This window comes from Micropterus salmoides, unplaced genomic scaffold (genome assembly GCF_014851395.1).
Source record: "Micropterus salmoides isolate LMB-PRFRI ecotype aquatic unplaced genomic scaffold, ASM1485139v1 Ms_hic_scaffold_2453, whole genome shotgun sequence".
NCBI classification, from domain to species: Eukaryota; Metazoa; Chordata; class Actinopteri; order Centrarchiformes; family Centrarchidae; genus Micropterus; species Micropterus salmoides.
In genome coordinates, this window is record NW_024041655.1 from 13,613 (window position 1) to 30,499 (window position 16,887).

General features: G+C 48.3%; 12 non-coding genes across 12 annotated transcripts; all 12 read left to right on the top strand.

Annotated features, from left to right (window-relative positions):
* Positions 1-535: 535 nt before the first annotated feature.
* On the top strand, positions 536-609 carry trnai-aau. Its single transcript has one exon. It is a non-coding gene; the product is annotated as a tRNA-Ile (tRNA).
* Positions 610-2,602: 1,993 nt separating this feature from the next.
* trnar-ucg lies at positions 2,603-2,675 on the top strand. The gene has a single exon. It is a non-coding gene; the product is annotated as a tRNA-Arg (tRNA).
* A 360-nt stretch (positions 2,676-3,035) lies between these two features.
* On the top strand, positions 3,036-3,109 carry trnai-aau. Its single transcript has one exon. It is a non-coding gene; the product is annotated as a tRNA-Ile (tRNA).
* Positions 3,110-4,671: 1,562 nt separating this feature from the next.
* Positions 4,672-4,745, top strand: trnai-aau. The gene has a single exon. It is a non-coding gene; the product is annotated as a tRNA-Ile (tRNA).
* Positions 4,746-6,719: 1,974 nt separating this feature from the next.
* On the top strand, positions 6,720-6,792 carry trnar-ucg. Its single transcript has one exon. It is a non-coding gene; the product is annotated as a tRNA-Arg (tRNA).
* A 360-nt stretch (positions 6,793-7,152) lies between these two features.
* On the top strand, positions 7,153-7,226 carry trnai-aau. The gene has a single exon. It is a non-coding gene; the product is annotated as a tRNA-Ile (tRNA).
* A 1,991-nt stretch (positions 7,227-9,217) lies between these two features.
* On the top strand, positions 9,218-9,290 carry trnar-ucg. The gene has a single exon. It is a non-coding gene; the product is annotated as a tRNA-Arg (tRNA).
* A 360-nt stretch (positions 9,291-9,650) lies between these two features.
* On the top strand, positions 9,651-9,724 carry trnai-aau. The gene has a single exon. It is a non-coding gene; the product is annotated as a tRNA-Ile (tRNA).
* Positions 9,725-11,700: 1,976 nt separating this feature from the next.
* trnar-ucg lies at positions 11,701-11,773 on the top strand. The gene has a single exon. It is a non-coding gene; the product is annotated as a tRNA-Arg (tRNA).
* Positions 11,774-12,133: 360 nt separating this feature from the next.
* Positions 12,134-12,207, top strand: trnai-aau. The gene has a single exon. It is a non-coding gene; the product is annotated as a tRNA-Ile (tRNA).
* A 3,549-nt stretch (positions 12,208-15,756) lies between these two features.
* Positions 15,757-15,829, top strand: trnar-ucg. The gene has a single exon. It is a non-coding gene; the product is annotated as a tRNA-Arg (tRNA).
* A 354-nt stretch (positions 15,830-16,183) lies between these two features.
* Positions 16,184-16,257, top strand: trnai-aau. Its single transcript has one exon. It is a non-coding gene; the product is annotated as a tRNA-Ile (tRNA).
* Positions 16,258-16,887: the final 630 nt, after the last annotated feature.

Genomic DNA, 16,887 nt, shown 5'->3' on the forward strand with positions numbered 1-16,887 from the left:
ACAGCTGTTTAGCATCTCGCACCGCCTTGCTAAACCTGTACTTTGACTCCTTAAACCTGGCCCGGTCTCCACTCCTAATCGCCTCTTCCTTTTCCAACCTCAGCTGTCTGAGCTTAGCTGTGAACCAGGGTCTGTCATTGTTATAACTCACCCTGCTGCGTGTTGGAATGCAGCTGTCCTCACAGAAGCTGATGTAGGATGTCACAGCCTCTGTAAACTCATCCAGATTGTTGGTAGCAGTCCTGAAAACATCCCAGTCAGTGCAGTCCAAGCATGCCTGAAGATCCTCTACAGCTTGACTGCTCCATTTCTTTGATGTCCTCACTACAGGTTTACAGAGTTTTAATTTCTGTCTGTAAGCAGGAATCAGGTGGACCATGACATGATCAGAGGGTTTTGAGTGTACTGCTCACCTGGAAGGTGGTCACACATGACTTAACATCCAGTATGGAGCCATTGTCTGTTTTAGTCTGTCCCTGTTGTTTTATGCATTGAATTTTGTTAGCAAAAAGAAAGAAAGAAGCACCCCACAGCAGGCCGGTTAGCTCAGATGGTTAGAGCGTGGTGCTAATAACGCCAAGGTCATGGGTTCAACCCCCATACTGGCCAGTGGTGACCATTTAACAACTCGACGTCAGAATCAGAAGGAGCTTTGTTGCCAAGTACCTTCTTACACATACAAGGAATTTGCTTTGGTGTTGAGGTGCTACACGCAGACATACATAGATGACTGACATAAATAGATGTAGAAATATGTAATAAACAAATGCAAGTTATATATGAAGAATAGAGAAAAATAATACAACTGACAATATAAAAAAATGGAACAACAACCACTTACAATTAACAACAAATATTTGTGGCGAGAGGTTTTGGTCCTGATGGACCGCAGCCTCTTGCCAGAGGGGAGAGTCTGAAACAGTTTGTGACCGGGATGGGAGGCGTCAGCTGCTGCAGTCTTTCCTGCTCGCCTCAGAGTCCTGGAGGCGTGCAGGTCCTGAAGCGATGCAAGATTGCAGTCAATCACCTTCTCTGCAGAGCGAATGATACGCTGCAGCCTGCCCTTGCCCCGGGAGTGGGTCTATGATGGATTTAAGGTGGGACAACACAAGGCGCTCCAAAGACTTCATCACCACAGAGGTCAGGGCGACGGGTCTGTAGTCGTTTAGTCCCGTGGTCCTTGGTTTTTTGGGGACAGGGATGATGGTGGAGGCTTTGAAGCAGGCTGGCACATGGCATGACTCCAGTGAGGTGTTAAAAATGTCTGTAAACACCGGAGACAGCTGATCAGCACAGTGCTTCAGGGTGGATGGGGAGACAGAGTCCGGCCCCGCTGCTTTGCGAGGTTTCTGCCTCCTGAACAGTCTGTTAACATCCCTCTCTTGGATGGTAAGAGAGGGGGAGGAGGTGGGGGATGAGATGGTGGACTGTGGCCGATCAGTGGTGTGACGGGGGATGGTGTCAGGTCTGTCCCATTGTCTTTCAAAGCGACAGTAAAACTGGTTCAACTCGTTGGCAAGGCGTGAGTCGTTCATGGAGTGGGGGGATTTAGGTTTGTAGCTGCTGATCCGTCTGAATCCTCTCCAGACAGAAGCAGAGTCATTCCTTGAGGACTGGTCTTGTAGTCTCTCTGCATACAGCTGTTTAGCATCTCGCACCGCCTTGCTAAACCTGTACTTTGACTCCTTAAACCTGGCCCGGTCTCCACTCCTAATCGCCTCTTCCTTTTCCAACCTCAGCTGTCTGAGCTTAGCTGTGAACCAGGGTCTGTCATTGTTATAACTCACCCTGCTGCGTGTTGGAATGCAGCTGTCCTCACAGAAGCTGATGTAGGATGTCACAGCCTCTGTAAACTCATCCAGATTGTTGGTAGCAGTCCTGAAAACATCCCAGTCAGTGCAGTCCAAGCATGCCTGAAGATCCTCTACAGCTTGACTGCTCCATTTCTTTGATGTCCTCACTACAGGTTTACAGAGTTTTAATTTCTGTCTGTAAGCAGGAATCAGGTGGACCATGACATGATCAGAGTGTCCCAGTGGAGCGCGTCTAACGGCGAGATAGGCACTGCTAACTGTGGTGTAACAGTGATCCAAAGTGTTCCCCTCTCTGGTTGGACACTTAATGAACTGTCTGTATTTGGGGAGTTCTTGGCAGAGGTTTCCTTTGTTAAAGTCACCAAGAACAATAACAAGGGAGTCCGGGTTTGTCTGCTCCACACACAGTATCCGGTCGGCCAGCATGCGCTGTGCGTCCTGCACGTTGGCGTGCGGCAGAATGTAAGCACCAACCAGAATGAATGAAGCAAACTCACGGGGGGAGTAAAGCGGTTTACAGTTTATGATTAAAAATTCCAGATTAGGAGAACAGTGCTGCTGAATGGCGTTTGCATTGTCCTGCTCACAAGCGAGAGCTTTCCGATTTAAACAAATTCTGCCCCTCTTATGCCAAGTTACAAGGACTTTACACATGACAGGATATCCAGTGACTGTTAGCACGGCGCTAAAAGCTACAAGATCTTGAGTTTGATTCCCAAGCTGGCCACTCTTAGTGCTTTGACAAGACCAGATCACCAAGTGTTGTAAGATGTGAGCAAGGGAAACGGGACCGCGTGGCCTAACGGACAAGGCGTCTGACTTCGGATCAGAAGATTGAGGGTTCGAGTCCCTTCGTGGTTGAAGGCCCCTCCGTTATTTATGGAGAAATACTTAAAGCCATCGCGACAGACCGTATAAGAAGTGAGTATTTTCAAGTTTAAACAATTTGTGCTTGCATAGACTTGGGGGCACTTTGCACACGACTGAACATCCAAAACTTGTCCGTTTCTTTTTTTTTTACTTCTGGAGGACAAATTGTTTAAAAAAAGAACCACAAAAGCAGGCGGCTCAGGTCAAAGGTTTTGAGTGTACTGCTCACCTGGAAGGTGGTCACACATGACTTAACATCCAGTATGGAGCCATTGTCTGTTTTAGTCTGTCCCTGTTGTTTTATGCATTGAATTTTGTTAGCAAAAAGAAAGAAAGAAGCACCCCACAGCAGGCCGGTTAGCTCAGATGGTTAGAGCGTGGTGCTAATAACGCCAAGGTCATGGGTTCAACCCCCATACTGGCCAGTGGTGACCATTTAACAACTCGACGTCAGAATCAGAAGGAGCTTTGTTGCCAAGTACCTTCTTACACATACAAGGAATTTGCTTTGGTGTTGAGGTGCTACACGCAGACATACATAGATGACTGACATAAATAGATGTAGAAATATGTAATAAACAAATGCAAGTTATATATGAAGAATAGAGAAAAATAATACAACTGACAATATAAAAAAATGGAACAACAACCACTTACAATTAACAACAAATATTTGTGGCGAGAGGTTTTGGTCCTGATGGACCGCAGCCTCTTGCCAGAGGGGAGAGTCTGAAACAGTTTGTGACCGGGATGGGAGGCGTCAGCTGCTGCAGTCTTTCCTGCTCGCCTCAGAGTCCTGGAGGCGTGCAGGTCCTGAAGCGATGCAAGATTGCAGTCAATCACCTTCTCTGCAGAGCGAATGATACGCTGCAGCCTGCCCTTGCCCCGGGAGTGGGTCTATGATGGATTTAAGGTGGGACAACACAAGGCGCTCCAAAGACTTCATCACCACAGAGGTCAGGGCGACGGGTCTGTAGTCGTTTAGTCCCGTGGTCCTTGGTTTTTTGGGGACAGGGATGATGGTGGAGGCTTTGAAGCAGGCTGGCACATGGCATGACTCCAGTGAGGTGTTAAAAATGTCTGTAAACACCGGAGACAGCTGATCAGCACAGTGCTTCAGGGTGGATGGGGAGACAGAGTCCGGCCCCGCTGCTTTGCGAGGTTTCTGCCTCCTGAACAGTCTGTTAACATCCCTCTCTTGGATGGTAAGAGAGGGGGAGGAGGTGGGGGATGAGATGGTGGACTGTGGCCGATCAGTGGTGTGACGGGGGATGGTGTCAGGTCTGTCCCATTGTCTTTCAAAGCGACAGTAAAACTGGTTCAACTCGTTGGCAAGGCGTGAGTCGTTCATGGAGTGGGGGGATTTAGGTTTGTAGCTGCTGATCCGTCTGAATCCTCTCCAGACAGAAGCAGAGTCATTCCTTGAGGACTGGTCTTGTAGTCTCTCTGCATACAGCTGTTTAGCATCTCGCACCGCCTTGCTAAACCTGTACTTTGACTCCTTAAACCTGGCCCGGTCTCCACTCCTAATCGCCTCTTCCTTTTCCAACCTCAGCTGTCTGAGCTTAGCTGTGAACCAGGGTCTGTCATTGTTATAACTCACCCTGCTGCGTGTTGGAATGCAGCTGTCCTCACAGAAGCTGATGTAGGATGTCACAGCCTCTGTAAACTCATCCAGATTGTTGGTAGCAGTCCTGAAAACATCCCAGTCAGTGCAGTCCAAGCATGCCTGAAGATCCTCTACAGCTTGACTGCTCCATTTCTTTGATGTCCTCACTACAGGTTTACAGAGTTTTAATTTCTGTCTGTAAGCAGGAATCAGGTGGACCATGACATGATCAGAGGGTTTTGAGTGTACTGCTCACCTGGAAGGTGGTCACACATGACTTAACATCCAGTATGGAGCCATTGTCTGTTTTAGTCTGTCCCTGTTGTTTTATGCATTGAATTTTGTTAGCAAAAAGAAAGAAAGAAGCACCCCACAGCAGGCCGGTTAGCTCAGATGGTTAGAGCGTGGTGCTAATAACGCCAAGGTCATGGGTTCAACCCCCATACTGGCCAGTGGTGACCATTTAACAACTCGACGTCAGAATCAGAAGGAGCTTTGTTGCCAAGTACCTTCTTACACATACAAGGAATTTGCTTTGGTGTTGAGGTGCTACACGCAGACATACATAGATGACTGACATAAATAGATGTAGAAATATGTAATAAACAAATGCAAGTTATATATGAAGAATAGAGAAAAATAATACAACTGACAATATAAAAAAATGGAACAACAACCACTTACAATTAACAACAAATATTTGTGGCGAGAGGTTTTGGTCCTGATGGACCGCAGCCTCTTGCCAGAGGGGAGAGTCTGAAACAGTTTGTGACCGGGATGGGAGGCGTCAGCTGCTGCAGTCTTTCCTGCTCGCCTCAGAGTCCTGGAGGCGTGCAGGTCCTGAAGCGATGCAAGATTGCAGTCAATCACCTTCTCTGCAGAGCGAATGATACGCTGCAGCCTGCCCTTGCCCCGGGAGTGGGTCTATGATGGATTTAAGGTGGGACAACACAAGGCGCTCCAAAGACTTCATCACCACAGAGGTCAGGGCGACGGGTCTGTAGTCGTTTAGTCCCGTGGTCCTTGGTTTTTTGGGGACAGGGATGATGGTGGAGGCTTTGAAGCAGGCTGGCACATGGCATGACTCCAGTGAGGTGTTAAAAATGTCTGTAAACACCGGAGACAGCTGATCAGCACAGTGCTTCAGGGTGGATGGGGAGACAGAGTCCGGCCCCGCTGCTTTGCGAGGTTTCTGCCTCCTGAACAGTCTGTTAACAGAGAGGGGGAGGAGGTGGGGGATGAGATGGTGGACTGTGGCCGATCAGTGGTGTGACGGGGGATGGTGTCAGGTCTGTCCCATTGTCTTTCAAAGCGACAGTAAAACTGGTTCAACTCGTTGGCAAGGCGTGAGTCGTTCATGGAGTGGGGGGATTTAGGTTTGTAGCTGCTGATCCGTCTGAATCCTCTCCAGACAGAAGCAGAGTCATTCCTTGAGGACTGGTCTTGTAGTCTCTCTGCATACAGCTGTTTAGCATCTCGCACCGCCTTGCTAAACCTGTACTTTGACTCCTTAAACCTGGCCCGGTCTCCACTCCTAATCGCCTCTTCCTTTTCCAACCTCAGCTGTCTGAGCTTAGCTGTGAACCAGGGTCTGTCATTGTTATAACTCACCCTGCTGCGTGTTGGAATGCAGCTGTCCTCACAGAAGCTGATGTAGGATGTCACAGCCTCTGTAAACTCATCCAGATTGTTGGTAGCAGTCCTGAAAACATCCCAGTCAGTGCAGTCCAAGCATGCCTGAAGATCCTCTACAGCTTGACTGCTCCATTTCTTTGATGTCCTCACTACAGGTTTACAGAGTTTTAATTTCTGTCTGTAAGCAGGAATCAGGTGGACCATGACATGATCAGAGTGTCCCAGTGGAGCGCGTCTAACGGCGAGATAGGCACTGCTAACTGTGGTGTAACAGTGATCCAAAGTGTTCCCCTCTCTGGTTGGACACTTAATGAACTGTCTGTATTTGGGGAGTTCTTGGCAGAGGTTTCCTTTGTTAAAGTCACCAAGAACAATAACAAGGGAGTCCGGGTTTGTCTGCTCCACACACAGTATCCGGTCGGCCAGCATGCGCTGTGCGTCCTGCACGTTGGCGTGCGGCAGAATGTAAGCACCAACCAGAATGAATGAAGCAAACTCACGGGGGGAGTAAAGCGGTTTACAGTTTATGATTAAAAATTCCAGATTAGGAGAACAGTGCTGCTGAATGGCGTTTGCATTGTCCTGCTCACAAGCGAGAGCTTTCCGATTTAAACAAATTCTGCCCCTCTTATGCCAAGTTACAAGGACTTTACACATGACAGGATATCCAGTGACTGTTAGCACGGCGCTAAAAGCTACAAGATCTTGAGTTTGATTCCCAAGCTGGCCACTCTTAGTGCTTTGACAAGACCAGATCACCAAGTGTTGTAAGATGTGAGCAAGGGAAACGGGACCGCGTGGCCTAACGGACAAGGCGTCTGACTTCGGATCAGAAGATTGAGGGTTCGAGTCCCTTCGTGGTTGAAGGCCCCTCCGTTATTTATGGAGAAATACTTAAAGCCATCGCGACAGACCGTATAAGAAGTGAGTATTTTCAAGTTTAAACAATTTGTGCTTGCATAGACTTGGGGGCACTTTGCACACGACTGAACATCCAAAACTTGTCCGTTTCTTTTTTTTTTACTTCTGGAGGACAAATTGTTTAAAAAAAGAACCACAAAAGCAGGCGGCTCAGGTCAAAGGTTTTGAGTGTACTGCTCACCTGGAAGGTGGTCACACATGACTTAACATCCAGTATGGAGCCATTGTCTGTTTTAGTCTGTCCCTGTTGTTTTATGCATTGAATTTTGTTAGCAAAAAGAAAGAAAGAAGCACCCCACAGCAGGCCGGTTAGCTCAGATGGTTAGAGCGTGGTGCTAATAACGCCAAGGTCATGGGTTCAACCCCCATACTGGCCAGTGGTGACCATTTAACAACTCGACGTCAGAATCAGAAGGAGCTTTGTTGCCAAGTACCTTCTTACACATACAAGGAATTTGCTTTGGTGTTGAGGTGCTACACGCAGACATACATAGAGCTGACATAAATAGATGTAGAAATATGTAATAAACAAATGCAAGTTATATATGAAGAATAGAGAAAAATAATACAACTGACAATATAAAAAAATGGAACAACAACCACTTACAATTAACAACAAATATTTGTGGCGAGAGGTTTTGGTCCTGATGGACCGCAGCCTCTTGCCAGAGGGGAGAGTCTGAAACAGTTTGTGACCGGGATGGGAGGCGTCAGCTGCTGCAGTCTTTCCTGCTCGCCTCAGAGTCCTGGAGGCGTGCAGGTCCTGAAGCGATGCAAGATTGCAGTCAATCACCTTCTCTGCAGAGCGAATGATACGCTGCAGCCTGCCCTTGCCCCGGGAGTGGGTCTATGATGGATTTAAGGTGGGACAACACAAGGCGCTCCAAAGACTTCATCACCACAGAGGTCAGGGCGACGGGTCTGTAGTCGTTTAGTCCCGTGGTCCTTGGTTTTTTGGGGACAGGGATGATGGTGGAGGCTTTGAAGCAGGCTGGCACATGGCATGACTCCAGTGAGGTGTTAAAAATGTCTGTAAACACCGGAGACAGCTGATCAGCACAGTGCTTCAGGGTGGATGGGGAGACAGAGTCCGGCCCCGCTGCTTTGCGAGGTTTCTGCCTCCTGAACAGTCTGTTAACATCCCTCTCTTGGATGGTAAGAGAGGGGGAGGAGGTGGGGGATGAGATGGTGGACTGTGGCCGATCAGTGGTGTGACGGGGGATGGTGTCAGGTCTGTCCCATTGTCTTTCAAAGCGACAGTAAAACTGGTTCAACTCGTTGGCAAGGCGTGAGTCGTTCATGGAGTGGGGGGATTTAGGTTTGTAGCTGCTGATCCGTCTGAATCCTCTCCAGACAGAAGCAGAGTCATTCCTTGAGGACTGGTCTTGTAGTCTCTCTGCATACAGCTGTTTAGCATCTCGCACCGCCTTGCTAAACCTGTACTTTGACTCCTTAAACCTGGCCCGGTCTCCACTCCTAATCGCCTCTTCCTTTTCCAACCTCAGCTGTCTGAGCTTAGCTGTGAACCAGGGTCTGTCATTGTTATAACTCACCCTGCTGCGTGTTGGAATGCAGCTGTCCTCACAGAAGCTGATGTAGGATGTCACAGCCTCTGTAAACTCATCCAGATTGTTGGTAGCAGTCCTGAAAACATCCCAGTCAGTGCAGTCCAAGCATGCCTGAAGATCCTCTACAGCTTGACTGCTCCATTTCTTTGATGTCCTCACTACAGGTTTACAGAGTTTTAATTTCTGTCTGTAAGCAGGAATCAGGTGGACCATGACATGATCAGAGTGTCCCAGTGGAGCGCGTCTAACGGCGAGATAGGCACTGCTAACTGTGGTGTAACAGTGATCCAAAGTGTTCCCCTCTCTGGTTGGACACTTAATGAACTGTCTGTATTTGGGGAGTTCTTGGCAGAGGTTTCCTTTGTTAAAGTCACCAAGAACAATAACAAGGGAGTCCGGGTTTGTCTGCTCCACACACAGTATCCGGTCGGCCAGCATGCGCTGTGCGTCCTGCACGTTGGCGTGCGGCAGAATGTAAGCACCAACCAGAATGAATGAAGCAAACTCACGGGGGGAGTAAAGCGGTTTACAGTTTATGATTAAAAATTCCAGATTAGGAGAACAGTGCTGCTGAATGGCGTTTGCATTGTCCTGCTCACAAGCGAGAGCTTTCCGATTTAAACAAATTCTGCCCCTCTTATGCCAAGTTACAAGGACTTTACACATGACAGGATATCCAGTGACTGTTAGCACGGCGCTAAAAGCTACAAGATCTTGAGTTTGATTCCCAAGCTGGCCACTCTTAGTGCTTTGACAAGACCAGATCACCAAGTGTTGTAAGATGTGAGCAAGGGAAACGGGACCGCGTGGCCTAACGGACAAGGCGTCTGACTTCGGATCAGAAGATTGAGGGTTCGAGTCCCTTCGTGGTTGAAGGCCCCTCCGTTATTTATGGAGAAATACTTAAAGCCATCGCGACAGACCGTATAAGAAGTGAGTATTTTCAAGTTTAAACAATTTGTGCTTGCATAGACTTGGGGGCACTTTGCACACGACTGAACATCCAAAACTTGTCCGTTTCTTTTTTTTTTACTTCTGGAGGACAAATTGTTTAAAAAAAGAACCACAAAAGCAGGCGGCTCAGGTCAAAGGTTTTGAGTGTACTGCTCACCTGGAAGGTGGTCACACATGACTTAACATCCAGTATGGAGCCATTGTCTGTTTTAGTCTGTCCCTGTTGTTTTATGCATTGAATTTTGTTAGCAAAAAGAAAGAAAGAAGCACCCCACAGCAGGCCGGTTAGCTCAGATGGTTAGAGCGTGGTGCTAATAACGCCAAGGTCATGGGTTCAACCCCCATACTGGCCAGTGGTGACCATTTAACAACTCGACGTCAGAATCAGAAGGAGCTTTGTTGCCAAGTACCTTCTTACACATACAAGGAATTTGCTTTGGTGTTGAGGTGCTACACGCAGACAGACATAGATGTAGAAATATGTAATAAACAAATGCAAGTTATATATGAAGAATAGAGAAAAATAATACAACTGACAATATAAAAAAATGGAACAACAACCACTTACAATTAACAACAAATATTTGTGGCGAGAGGTTTTGGTCCTGATGGACCGCAGCCTCTTGCCAGAGGGGAGAGTCTGAAACAGTTTGTGACCGGGATGGGAGGCGTCAGCTGCTGCAGTCTTTCCTGCTCGCCTCAGAGTCCTGGAGGCGTGCAGGTCCTGAAGCGATGCAAGATTGCAGTCAATCACCTTCTCTGCAGAGCGAATGATACGCTGCAGCCTGCCCTTGCCCCGGGAGTGGGTCTATGATGGATTTAAGGTGGGACAACACAAGGCGCTCCAAAGACTTCATCACCACAGAGGTCAGGGCGACGGGTCTGTAGTCGTTTAGTCCCGTGGTCCTTGGTTTTTTGGGGACAGGGATGATGGTGGAGGCTTTGAAGCAGGCTGGCACATGGCATGACTCCAGTGAGGTGTTAAAAATGTCTGTAAACACCGGAGACAGCTGATCAGCACAGTGCTTCAGGGTGGATGGGGAGACAGAGTCCGGCCCCGCTGCTTTGCGAGGTTTCTGCCTCCTGAACAGTCTGTTAACATCCCTCTCTTGGATGGTAAGAGAGGGGGAGGAGGTGGGGGATGAGATGGTGGACTGTGGCCGATCAGTGGTGTGACGGGGGATGGTGTCAGGTCTGTCCCATTGTCTTTCAAAGCGACAGTAAAACTGGTTCAACTCGTTGGCAAGGCGTGAGTCGTTCATGGAGTGGGGGGATTTAGGTTTGTAGCTGCTGATCCGTCTGAATCCTCTCCAGACAGAAGCAGAGTCATTCCTTGAGGACTGGTCTTGTAGTCTCTCTGCATACAGCTGTTTAGCATCTCGCACCGCCTTGCTAAACCTGTACTTTGACTCCTTAAACCTGGCCCGGTCTCCACTCCTAATCGCCTCTTCCTTTTCCAACCTCAGCTGTCTGAGCTTAGCTGTGAACCAGGGTCTGTCATTGTTATAACTCACCCTGCTGCGTGTTGGAATGCAGCTGTCCTCACAGAAGCTGATGTAGGATGTCACAGCCTCTGTAAACTCATCCAGATTGTTGGTAGCAGTCCTGAAAACATCCCAGTCAGTGCAGTCCAAGCATGCCTGAAGATCCTCTACAGCTTGACTGCTCCATTTCTTTGATGTCCTCACTACAGGTTTACAGAGTTTTAATTTCTGTCTGTAAGCAGGAATCAGGTGGACCATGACATGATCAGAGTGTCCCAGTGGAGCGCGTCTAACGGCGAGATAGGCACTGCTAACTGTGGTGTAACAGTGATCCAAAGTGTTCCCCTCTCTGGTTGGACACTTAATGAACTGTCTGTATTTGGGGAGTTCTTGGCAGAGGTTTCCTTTGTTAAAGTCACCAAGAACAATAACAAGGGAGTCCGGGTTTGTCTGCTCCACACACAGTATCCGGTCGGCCAGCATGCGCTGTGCGTCCTGCACGTTGGCGTGCGGCAGAATGTAAGCACCAACCAGAATGAATGAAGCAAACTCACGGGGGGAGTAAAGCGGTTTACAGTTTATGATTAAAAATTCCAGATTAGGAGAACAGTGCTGCTGAATGGCGTTTGCATTGTCCTGCTCACAAGCGAGAGCTTTCCGATTTAAACAAATTCTGCCCCTCTTATGCCAAGTTACAAGGACTTTACACATGACAGGATATCCAGTGACTGTTAGCACGGCGCTAAAAGCTACAAGATCTTGAGTTTGATTCCCAAGCTGGCCACTCTTAGTGCTTTGACAAGACCAGATCACCAAGTGTTGTAAGATGTGAGCAAGGGAAACGGGACCGCGTGGCCTAACGGACAAGGCGTCTGACTTCGGATCAGAAGATTGAGGGTTCGAGTCCCTTCGTGGTTGAAGGCCCCTCCGTTATTTATGGAGAAATACTTAAAGCCATCGCGACAGACCGTATAAGAAGTGAGTATTTTCAAGTTTAAACAATTTGTGCTTGCATAGACTTGGGGGCACTTTGCACACGACTGAACATCCAAAACTTGTCCGTTTCTTTTTTTTTTACTTCTGGAGGACAAATTGTTTAAAAAAAGAACCACAAAAGCAGGCGGCTCAGGTCAAAGGTTTTGAGTGTACTGCTCACCTGGAAGGTGGTCACACATGACTTAACATCCAGTATGGAGCCATTGTCTGTTTTAGTCTGTCCCTGTTGTTTTATGCATTGAATTTTGTTAGCAAAAAGAAAGAAAGAAGCACCCCACAGCAGGCCGGTTAGCTCAGATGGTTAGAGCGTGGTGCTAATAACGCCAAGGTCATGGGTTCAACCCCCATACTGGCCAGTGGTGACCATTTAACAACTCGACGTCAGAATCAGAAGGAGCTTTGTTGCCAAGTACCTTCTTACACATACAAGGAATTTGCTTTGGTGTTGAGGTGCTACACGCAGACATACATAGAGACTGACATAAATAGATGTAGAAATATGTAATAAACAAATGCAAGTTATATATGAAGAATAGAGAAAAATAATACAACTGACAATATAAAAAAATGGAACAACAACCACTTACAATTAACAACAAATATTTGTGGCGAGAGGTTTTGGTCCTGATGGACCGCAGCCTCTTGCCAGAGGGGAGAGTCTGAAACAGTTTGTGACCGGGATGGGAGGCGTCAGCTGCTGCAGTCTTTCCTGCTCGCCTCAGAGTCCTGGAGGCGTGCAGGTCCTGAAGCGATGCAAGATTGCAGTCAATCACCTTCTCTGCAGAGCGAATGATACGCTGCAGCCTGCCCTTGCCCCGGGAGTGGGTCTATGATGGATTTAAGGTGGGACAACACAAGGCGCTCCAAAGACTTCATCACCACAGAGGTCAGGGCGACGGGTCTGTAGTCGTTTAGTCCCGTGGTCCTTGGTTTTTTGGGGACAGGGATGATGGTGGAGGCTTTGAAGCAGGCTGGCACATGGCATGACTCCAGTGAGGTGTTAAAAATGTCTGTAAACACCGGAGACAGCTGATCAGCACAGTGCTTCAGGGTGGATGGGGAGACAGAGTCCGGCCCCGCTGCTTTGCGAGGTTTCTGCCTCCTGAACAGTCTGTTAACATCCCTCTCTTGGATGGTAAGAGAGGGGGAGGAGGTGGGGGATGAGATGGTGGACTGTGGCCGATCAGTGGTGTGACGGGGGATGGTGTCAGGTCTGTCCCATTGTCTTTCAAAGCGACAGTAAAACTGGTTCAACTCGTTGGCAAGGCGTGAGTCGTTCATGGAGTGGGGGGATTTAGGTTTGTAGCTGCTGATCCGTCTGAATCCTCTCCAGACAGAAGCAGAGTCATTCCTTGAGGACTGGTCTTGTAGTCTCTCTGCATACAGCTGTTTAGCATCTCGCACCGCCTTGCTAAACCTGTACTTTGACTCCTTAAACCTGGCCCGGTCTCCACTCCTAATCGCCTCTTCCTTTTCCAACCTCAGCTGTCTGAGCTTAGCTGTGAACCAGGGTCTGTCATTGTTATAACTCACCCTGCTGCGTGTTGGAATGCAGCTGTCCTCACAGAAGCTGATGTAGGATGTCACAGCCTCTGTAAACTCATCCAGATTGTTGGTAGCAGTCCTGAAAACATCCCAGTCAGTGCAGTCCAAGCATGCCTGAAGATCCTCTACAGCTTGACTGCTCCATTTCTTTGATGTCCTCACTACAGGTTTACAGAGTTTTAATTTCTGTCTGTAAGCAGGAATCAGGTGGACCATGACATGATCAGAGTGTCCCAGTGGAGCGCGTCTAACGGCGAGATAGGCACTGCTAACTGTGGTGTAACAGTGATCCAAAGTGTTCCCCTCTCTTTGGCCCCGCTGCTTTGCGAGGTTTCTGCCTCCTGAACAGTCTGTTAACATCCCTCTCTTGGATGGTAAGAGAGGGGGAGGAGGTGGGGGATGAGATGGTGGACTGTGGCCGATCAGTGGTGTGACGGGGGATGGTGTCAGGTCTGTCCCATTGTCTTTCAAAGCGACAGTAAAACTGGTTCAACTCGTTGGCAAGGCGTGAGTCGTTCATGGAGTGGGGGGTTTAGGTTTGTAGCTGCTGATCCTCTGAATCCTCTCCAGACAGAAGCAGAGTCATTCCTTGAGGACTGGTCTTGTAGTCTCTCTGCATACAGCTGTTTAGCATCTCGCACCGCCTTGCTAAACCTGTACTTTGACTCCTTAAACCTGGCCCGTCTCCACTCCTAATCGCCTCTTCCTTTTCCACCTCAGCTGTCTGAGCTTAGCTGTGAACCAGGGTCTGTCATTGTTATAACTCACCCTGCTGCGTGTTGGAATGCAGCTGTCCTCACAGAAGCTGATGTAGGATGTCACAGCCTCTGTAAACTCATCCAGATTGTTGGTAGCAGTCCTGAAAACATCCCAGTCAGTGCAGTCCAAGCATGCCTGAAGATCCTCTACAGCTTGACTGCTCCATTTCTTTGATGTCCTCACTACAGGTTTACAGAGTTTTAATTTCTGTCTGTAAGCAGGAATCAGGTGGACCATGACATGATCAGAGTGTCCCAGTGGAGCGCGTCTAACGGCGATAGGCACTGCTAACTGTGGTGTAACAGTGATCCAAAGTGTTCCCCTCTCTTTGGCCCCGCTGCTTTGCGAGGTTTCTGCCTCCTGAACAGTCTGTTAACATCCCTCTCTTGGATGGTAAGAGAGGGGGAGGAGGTGGGGGATGAGATGGTGGACTGTGGCCGATCAGTGGTGTGACGGGGGATGGTGTCAGGTCTGTCCCATTGTCTTTCAAAGCGACAGTAAAACTGGTTCAACTCGTTGGCAAGGCGTGAGTCGTTCATGGAGTGGGGGGATTTAGGTTTGTAGCTGCTGATCCGTCTGAATCCTCTCCAGACAGAAGCAGAGTCATTCCTTGAGGACTGGTCTTGTAGTCTCTCTGCATACAGCTGTTTAGCATCTCGCACCGCCTTGCTAAACCTGTACTTTGACTCCTTAAACCTGGCCCGGTCTCCACTCCTAATCGCCTCTTCCTTTTCCAACCTCAGCTGTCTGAGCTTAGCTGTGAACCAGGTCTGTCATTGTTATAACTCACCCTGCTGCGTGTTGGAATGCAGCTGTCCTCACAGAAGCTGATGTAGGATGTCACAGCCTCTGTAAACTCATCCATTGTTGGTAGCAGTCCTGAAAACATCCCAGTCATGCAGTCCAAGCATGCCTGAAGATCCTCTACAGCTTGACTGCTCCATTTCTTTGATGTCCTCACTACAGGTTTACAGAGTTTTAATTTCTGTCTGTAAGCAGGAATCAGGTGGACCATGACATGATCAGAGTGTCCCAGTGGAGCGCGTCTAACGGCGAGATAGGCACTGCTAACTGTGGTGTAACAGTGATCCAAAGTGTTCCCCTCTCTGGTTGGACACTTAATGAACTGTCTGTATTTGGGGAGTTCTTGGCAGAGGTTTCCTTTGTTAAAGTCACCAAGAACAATAACAAGGGAGTCCGGGTTTGTCTGCTCCACACACAGTATCCGGTCGGCCAGCATGCGCTGTGCGTCCTGCACGTTGGCGTGCGGCAGAATGTAAGCACCAACCAGAATGAATGAAGCAAACTCACGGGGGGAGTAAAGCGGTTTACAGTTTATGATTAAAAATTCCAGATTAGGAGACAGTGCTGCTGAATGGCGTTTGCATTGTCCTGCTCACAAGCGAGAGCTTTCCGATTTAAACAAATTCTGCCCCTCTTATGCCAAGTTACAAGGACTTTACACATGACAGGATATCCAGTGACTGTTAGCACGGCGCTAAAAGCTACAAGATCTTGAGTTTGATTCCCAAGCTGGCCACTCTTAGTGCTTTGACAAGACCAGATCACCAAGTGTTGTAAGATGTGAGCAAGGGAAACGGGACCGCGTGGCCTAACGGACAAGGCGTCTGACTTCGGATCAGAAGATTGAGGGTTCGAGTCCCTTCGTGGTTGAAGGCCCCTCCGTTATTTATGGAGAAATACTTAAAGCCATCGCGACAGACCGTATAAGAAGTGAGTATTTTCAAGTTTAAACAATTTGTGCTTGCATAGACTTGGGGCACTTTGCACACGACTGAACATCCAAAACTTGTCCGTTTCTTTTTTTTTTACTTCTGGAGGACAAATTGTTTAAAAAAAACCACAAAAGCACGGCTCAGGTCAAAGGTTTTGAGTGTACTGCTCACCTGGAAGGTGGTCACACATGACTTAACATCCAGTATGGAGCCATTGTCTGTTTTAGTCTGTCCCTGTTGTTTTATGCATTGAATTTTGTTAGCAAAAGAAAGAAAGAAGCACCCCACAGCAGGCCGGTTAGCTCAGATGGTTAGAGCGTGGTGCTAATAACGCCAAGGTCATGGGTTCAACCCCCATACTGGCCAGTGGTGACCATTTAACAACTCGACGTCAGAATCAGAAGGAGCTTTGTTGCCAAGTACCTTCTTACACATACAAGGAATTTGCTTTGGTGTTGAGGTGCTACACGCAGACAGACATACAGCTGACATAAATAGATGTAGAAATATGTAATAAACAAATGCAAGTTATATATGAAGAATAGAGAAAAATAATACAACTGACAATATAAAAAATGGAACAACAACCACTTAAATTAACAACAAATATTTGTGGCGAGAGGTTTTGGTCCTGATGGACCGCAGCCTCTTGCCAGAGGGAGAGTCTGAAACAGTTTGTGACCGGGATGGGAGGCGTCAGCTGCTGCAGTCTTTCCTGCTCGCCTCAGAGTCCTGGAGGCGTGCAGGTCCTGAAGCGATGCAAGATTGCAGTCAATCACCTTCTCTGCAGAGCGAATGATACGCTGCAGCCTGCCCTTGCCCCGGGAGTGGGTCTATGATGGATTTAAGGTGGGACAACACAAGGCGCTCCAAAGACTTCATCACCACAGAGGTCAGGGCGACGGGTCTGTAGTCGTTTAGTCCCGTGGTCCTTGGTTTTTTGGGGACAGGGATGATGGTGGAGGCTTTGAAGCAGGCTGGCACATGGCATGACTC